The following is a 6,874-nucleotide window of genomic DNA, read 5'->3' as shown; positions in this document are numbered from 1 at the left end:
GTTATTGATTCTACATTGTTGTAATATGTCTGCAATGCAACCAAATCCACCATGTAGAGTAAACACCATGGTAAAAGGTAATTTAAAAAGGAATAGTTGTGTGCAATCTAATGGCTTTTCCAAGAAAACCCAGTGTCCTGCAGTCAATCCGCGAGAAGAACGCCCTAGATCGAGTAGATAAGCATCACAAATGCGTGTACCTGCTGGCCGTAGAACCCTAGTTTGCTTCGCCGGCGATTCAGAATACCTTCACCGCTGCTTACCTCTCCATAAGGTTCCGCACACAGCCTCGGCCTTGTTGTCACTGCCGCCGTCGCCGTTCCTATGAGGTGGCGGTGATTTGGTGATCAGCCAAGAGCGCAATCGGGAGGTGAGGAAACGATGAAAAGGTGCGCTCCTACCTAGCTGCCTGTTGAGTTCGACTCGAAACAAACGGTTGCTACGTTTTCCAGGATTAGGAAACCAAACCAGTGCTATCCTTGCACAAAACGTGAGCTCCGCGATCTCCGTTAATTGAATGTTCCTGGGAGAGGATTATGAGCCCTGCCAGAAATAATAAAGAATACATTCAGATTCGTAAACCAGGATGACTACAAGCACTGAAGCGAGCCGAAAGCTCTGCCGCCATCGCCCCTCCTCGTCGGAGCCGGGCAAAACTTATTGTAAGTGGGGAAGTCGTCGCTTGCCATGCTACATCTACATGTGAGGGCATTCCTTGCCTCTTTTCCATTGTTCCTGTAGGGACGCATTGCTAAGTGAAATACAAAGATCGGGTACGTGATTATACATCGTTGTGGTACAAAAACATTCTCATAAAGTTGCAAATTTTTAACCTTTCTGTGCAATATTTGTGCAGCCGTGCTAGAGTTACGATAGATTTGTACGTAAGCTACAGACAGCGTGAAATGACATCATGTAATTGGATTTCTCCAGCCCCACCACTGGATTCAGGGTGGAAGATTACGAAGCTATAAGAATTTTTTTTGTATGGTAAGACATTCTCATTTATATAGAATAAAGATTCAAGTTACAAGGCACGTAAGCACCGACCATACATAACTGAAAAGATAGAAAAACCAGTGCCTGTCCCTTTCCTTCGACACCACCGAAGCGGCCAACAAAGGATAAAAAGACAGATCACCTCTTCACCCAAACTCGATGCGGCTCCATCGCTGATCAACAGCTTTACGGACCTTCAAAGTAGTTTGTTAGAAGCAAAACCATAGCCGTTGAAGGAATCAGACCGGGGCAACATGTCCCCGGACACGCCATCGAACTTCAGAACTGACACCCTCGCATGACGACGACGTCGGAGGAGGAAATCAAAATTGTCAGCCTTCGACCACAAACCCAATACAAGATACTCCATCTTCCAGCTATCACTTGCGTAGACAACCGCCTACGCGTACTCCTGAACGACAAAACCTCCCTGCTCCAGCATGACGTCGGAGACAACGCCGCAGCAACGAAGCCCATAAGTATGGCATACTATATTTGAGACTGTGCGTCCACACCTGTTACGACATGTACTTCTGTAGATGTAGAATATACGACTAGATCAGAAAGAAAAGACAAGGTTTTTCTTTACCCGAAAGAAAAGGCAAGTAACGTCCGGTATGGAGGTTGCAACGCGTATGCGATCCAAGTTGATACGTCTGGTCACAGATTTGGAAAATCAACAAACGTGCTCCATCCAAGGCGGTACAATAGCCAAACTATATTATAGCAAGACGGCCATCTACTGATCTCCTCTTCAACCCTCCCTAGCTCTATGGGGATCTGGCGTACAATAGTCGAAGCAGTAGCCAAAGATTCAGCGGATGTCATCATACCCAAGGCAGCGGATGTCATCTTACCGCAGGCACCAAATCCCATTGATAGTTCAGAACATGGTTGTCATACCATTGTACCTGAAAGATCTGTCTCCCCCTTCCTCGCTCCCTCTCTAGTAGCTGTCTCATGAGCCGGTCGTCATTGTTGTTGTTGATGGCGATGACAATAATGAGGAGGAACACCACAAGAGCTAGATGTTCTTGACCTCTTCCCTATGGTAACTGCCGCCTCTGCATTGGGTGTCGTTCATCAACACCACCGCTGCGCCAGCTGCTACTTGTATAGAAAATAAGAAGATAGAAACTTTGTGTGTTGGGTCGCCAGCTGCTCATTTGCTTGTATGATTGTGGAGACTGCGCTAAACAAGCAGGCTGGTAATTGTACTCCAGCTTGAATGGAGATGCACCAAGTTCACTTGATCCACCAATCAACTTTGGACTGTGGATCCCAAGTCCGAGAACAAAAACTCGCTGAAAGTCTGCATGTGTATCCAACAATCATGACATGTACTCCATATGTAAAGAAATATAAGAGCGTTTAGATCACTTCTTTAGTGATCTAAACACTCTTATATTTCTTTGAGGAGGGATTATGGACCAAAAGAAGAAAATAAACATTGCATGCTACAGAAATGGATAATAAAATCTATCTGCATGAGATGCCACATGAACGTCACAAACATAAGCATAGTTTCGATGCACACTATCTCATGTTGCATGTTAAATACATGTTTGTGCACGTTGACTTTTGCTGGTAGATGGAGATACTAAGGTGAAAAAATGGTCACACAAAAATTGCTTTTCAAATGTTAATATTACCAAGACTAATCCATGAATAAAATGTATGCAACTATGCACAGTAAAGATACTTAAAATAGTTACTGGACTAAACTCACTGATATAGAGCTATCAAAACCGGAGCCAAGGCTCAAATCTTGAACAACGATCAAAGCAGACTTCAGCCTTGTGGTTGCCACATAGGCTCACCACACTGACAACACCAACTCTCTTCCGTCTTCTCAGTTTCTTGACAAAAAATGATACTGCTATTTGCACATTAGGGAGTAAATTATGCTTCAAGCATTACTCAAACCAAATTGGCAATATGTAGGCTTAAAATATCAGCAGGCATCCACACAGATTTCTACAGCTGAAATATAGTGTTGTGATTTGTGTACCCATAATGCAGAATAACCTATTGTTCTATTTGGTGGTTAAATAAATAAACATTATTGTTTTAGGCTAGTGCCTGTAGAGCTACTAAATGATAGTCAGCGTCACCGTATATTTCTAAGAAAGAAAATTGTAAGACTTCATTGGTTGTAAATAACGCTAATTGTATTGGTTGCCACCAATGTCGACTTGAAAAGAAAATTATGGAGCTTCAGTTCATATGCATGTAGTCATATAAAAAAAATAAGAACACATATGCTTCAACTCCTGTTAGTTCAGTCACAAAAAAATCATCACCAAAATCAGAAGACAAAGTATCATTGTTATATTTGTTGACTTGATTGATTACTGTAGGTTAACACACCCAACTGGAATTAACCTGCAATAGGATAAAAGAAATTAAGATTTGAGACGTGTGTTATAGGGTTCATAGAAGAGAGAAGAGGGAGGTACCATATCAAATCATTGGTCGCACAGTTTGACATTCAACTTTCCATTTTTCCAATGAGACCTCAGGGATTCATATACATAAACGTTGATTGATATATCAGGTCCAACTCCCTGTAACACATAAAATTTACTGGGAAGTCAACTAAAAAACAATTCTCAGCAGAAACATACGGCTTACCAATAAGGTGGACCAAAGGCCTTTATACAATCCTCTACCATTCTCTTCTCTACAAATTGTAGACAACGTGTGAAAGGTGCCCTTGTAATACCTAGTGGTTTTCTGCAGAATTTTATAGACATGAAAGTTTAGCTTACTAAAACCTGTTCCTTTGGTCTGTAAAACTGCATTGCATGAAAGCGTTAGGTAAAGATGCTCTAAGTTCTAACTGGAAGTTATATTGATTGATTGGTTGGCTTAGTGTTATTCACAAATCACGAAAGGAAGAAAAGCATCACCTGTGTTGTCAGGTGATTTCGAAGAACATCCAATGGGTAAGTTACAGATGCATGTGTCACTCACGCTAGACCACCACCAAGTAAACATATAGACACTAACATAATTTGGGCCGTCCATTCCGTGAAGCTGCAACTATATTTCGAAATTTATAAACCTGTAACAAAAAAAACATAGTCGTGAGAAATCTTGCAAGTTAACATACTAAAATTCAGTGCTGAACTTTTTGTATCGCTCATATCAATAGAAGCTGATGACGGAATAAGAAAATCGATGTATAATTTTCACAAGATTGCCTTTCGAATATGCCCAAAACACTTCTTGTCAAACAACCCATGAAGCCATGTGCCATATACTACCCTTCCTTAGAGCCGCAACATCTGAATGCATACCTGCCACCTGTCGGATCAGTATGCCACAAGCTCATACAACAAACTTTATCATCAGCATATGGGTTATGTGACAAAAAATTTACTGTATTCAAGAACATTTTCGCGAGATTGCGATTTTGTAGCTATGAACAGCATATGGTACATACAATGAATCCACAACCAAGTTGAAGTTTGGACCATGATTGGACAATACAGCGCAGAGTGTTGTAAATTAACAACGGTAATAATAGGCCATGACTGTCAACCAGAGATATATTGTTTGGGGCAATCAATTCAAAGCGAGGGAAGAATATATATCACATTCAGGGAACTTAGTTGATATTATCAGCATCCAATTCCTTTGAAGAATCTATATATGTGCAGTGTGAAAGCAGAAGGAGCACAGCAGCACCATGAAATAGAAGAGAAATATTCCTTCACGCTCACAATCCGTGCACACGAGAACGCCGGAGATAAAAGAGGGGGCGGAAAGCCTATTACCTGCAAGAGGATGGAGAGTGGCGAGGATCGAGATGCAGATCTTGCCGACCACGCCGGTGAGGTGTGCGACGGTGATCCAGCCAAGAAGCCGCTGTGCTTGGCAGGGGAAGGCCCCGACGACGCCATGGAAGAGGAGACGGTGGCCGCCGCCAGTCGACGGCGACGGGGACCTGGCGGATATCACCTCCATCATCCCAGACACGCCTTCATGGTGGGCACCCTCACGGCCCCTTGAAACCGCAGCAGCTTCTCCTTGCATCCCCGTCGCCAGATCATAGCAACCTACACACACGCCCGAATCAGATCAAGATGCGGAAATAACCAAACCAGAAGAAGTGGAGGAGAGATTCGTACCTAGTCGAGGCCATGGACCAGAGGGTGATCTGCGGCGCCAACGCCAGATCGGTCATCATGGCCGCGGGCGAGGGAGGCGGCGGCGCCTCGTTCCCCGGCGGCGGCGGCGGCGGCGGCGGATCCTATCGGGGCTGGGGCGTCTCCTCTCGGCGGCGGCGGCGGCTCCTCTCGGGGCTGGAGGCTGAGATGAAACAGATCGAGATTGAGGTTTGTTTTACGTGCGGGGTGAGATACGAAAGAAAAACCAGACGAAATCGAGATCGCACAGTTTGCCGTTTTTTTTCGCTGGTTAATTTTCGCCGGTTTGTGCTCCGTGGTTTATTTTCGATCCTTTTAGTTAATAACGACGGGAGTTTGGGCATGTGCGGGACTTGATCACGGGGTTTTCCTTGGTTTTTCGCGGCTGAGGGATAGGTGGCAGGAAGTACCAAAGAAGTACCAAAAAAGACCGGGTGAGGTGGGATGAAAATAAAAGCCGGAACGCGACCTACCAACTGAGACATTAGGAGTAGAGATAAAGCTCTAAAAAAAGGGTATTTCTTGCACCGCAAGTACCAGATCTGCGCGCACGTGCTACGTATAAAGTGTGGCTGCATGCGCTATTTAATTAGCAGATCGATCGATCCGTAGACTAACCCGAGATTAATTATACTACTTCTACATCCGTTAACACCGCCGGCCGGCCATGGGGAGCGTCGTGTCCTTCATAAACCACACCAGCGACATCAACTTGGTCAACCACCACATGGAAAACGGCGGGTGCCTCGACGAGTTCATGACGGCCATAAGCGAGTGCCACCCTGACGTGATCATGCTGCGGGCCGACCCAGCCAAGCGCGACGTCGACGCAGAGGAGTGCGCCAGGGCGACGGCGGCTCTGCGCAAGTGCTTCGGCCGCAACCCGCAGTGGTTCGAGCACCAGTACATCGACCGCTTGGACCACCGCCTCGACCAGGACGTCAAGCCGTCGCCCAAGCAGGTGAAGGAGGAGGATGATTACAGGTGGAGGTGGTGGACTGGCATGAGGAGAAGCTAGCTGCTTAATGTGTGCCACGATCCGATCTACTCGTATGGCCATCGATTTTGCATACGCATATTAGTTACTATCTTTTTTTGAGAGTTAGTAAAAAAAATTTGGATACGCATGTTAGTTATTAATCGATGTGACTATATCAATCATTCAGCCATGTACTTTGAAGATTACTGCGCATGGGGTACGGCACGCCTCGTATATGTGCACGGGAAACTATCCAGATTTAGATCATTTTCATTGTCTCTCCTTGTGTATATGTTTGTGGATCGATAGTAAAGCTCATGCGCTACATACATGAATCAGCTCTTACCTTGATTTCATGGTGTAAATAGTACTCCCTTGCCCGCCCCCCTACCCCCCTCCGTTTCCGTTCATCTATCAATAAAATTAGCTGGACCATGACGCGCATGGGAAAGCCGGATTTGGCGCGGCCAACTAGGGTTGCTAGCACCGCTACCCTCTCTCACCTCCATCTCCCTCACCACCGCCGATCAAACTCGTCCGACCGCCAAGTCCTTGGATAACGATGAGTCCTCAAAGACCATCTCTCTCAGCATGTTCATCTTCAATTGAAACGATTCTACTCAATTGAATTGGACAAAGCAAAACAAGACAAAAAAAACCAAAAAAAATAACCTAGGCAAAACATCGAACAATTGCAAGGTGGTGGAGGTCTACCGGCGGCCGACAGCTTTGAGCCCAAAAT

At 45.1% G+C, this 6,874-nt stretch overlaps 1 long non-coding RNA gene across 3 annotated transcripts; it reads right to left on the bottom strand.

The window, feature by feature from the left end:
• Window positions 1-1,867: 1,867 nt before the first annotated feature.
• LOC125522440 lies at window positions 1,868-5,266 on the bottom strand. Of its 3 annotated transcripts, none has more exons than XR_007289766.1 (8): window positions 5,136-5,266; window positions 4,782-5,063; window positions 4,302-4,308; window positions 3,912-4,066; window positions 3,634-3,735; window positions 3,459-3,566; window positions 2,729-3,384; window positions 1,868-2,311 (listed from the first exon to the last, which is right to left on the bottom strand). It is a non-coding gene; the product is annotated as an uncharacterized LOC125522440 (long non-coding RNA). The 3 variants fall into 3 exon arrangements; XR_007289767.1 differs by lacking the exon at window positions 4,302-4,308 and having other exon boundaries at window positions 1,874-1,952; window positions 2,039-2,311; window positions 5,136-5,265; XR_007289765.1 differs by lacking the exon at window positions 4,302-4,308.
• Window positions 5,267-6,874: the final 1,608 nt, after the last annotated feature.

The sequence above is a fragment of the Triticum urartu genome, chromosome 7 (assembly GCF_003073215.2).
Source record: "Triticum urartu cultivar G1812 chromosome 7, Tu2.1, whole genome shotgun sequence".
NCBI classification, from domain to species: domain Eukaryota; kingdom Viridiplantae; phylum Streptophyta; class Magnoliopsida; order Poales; family Poaceae; genus Triticum; species Triticum urartu.
The sequence above is the reverse complement of the archived record's forward strand: the minus strand, read 5'-3'. Positions and strand labels throughout refer to the sequence as shown.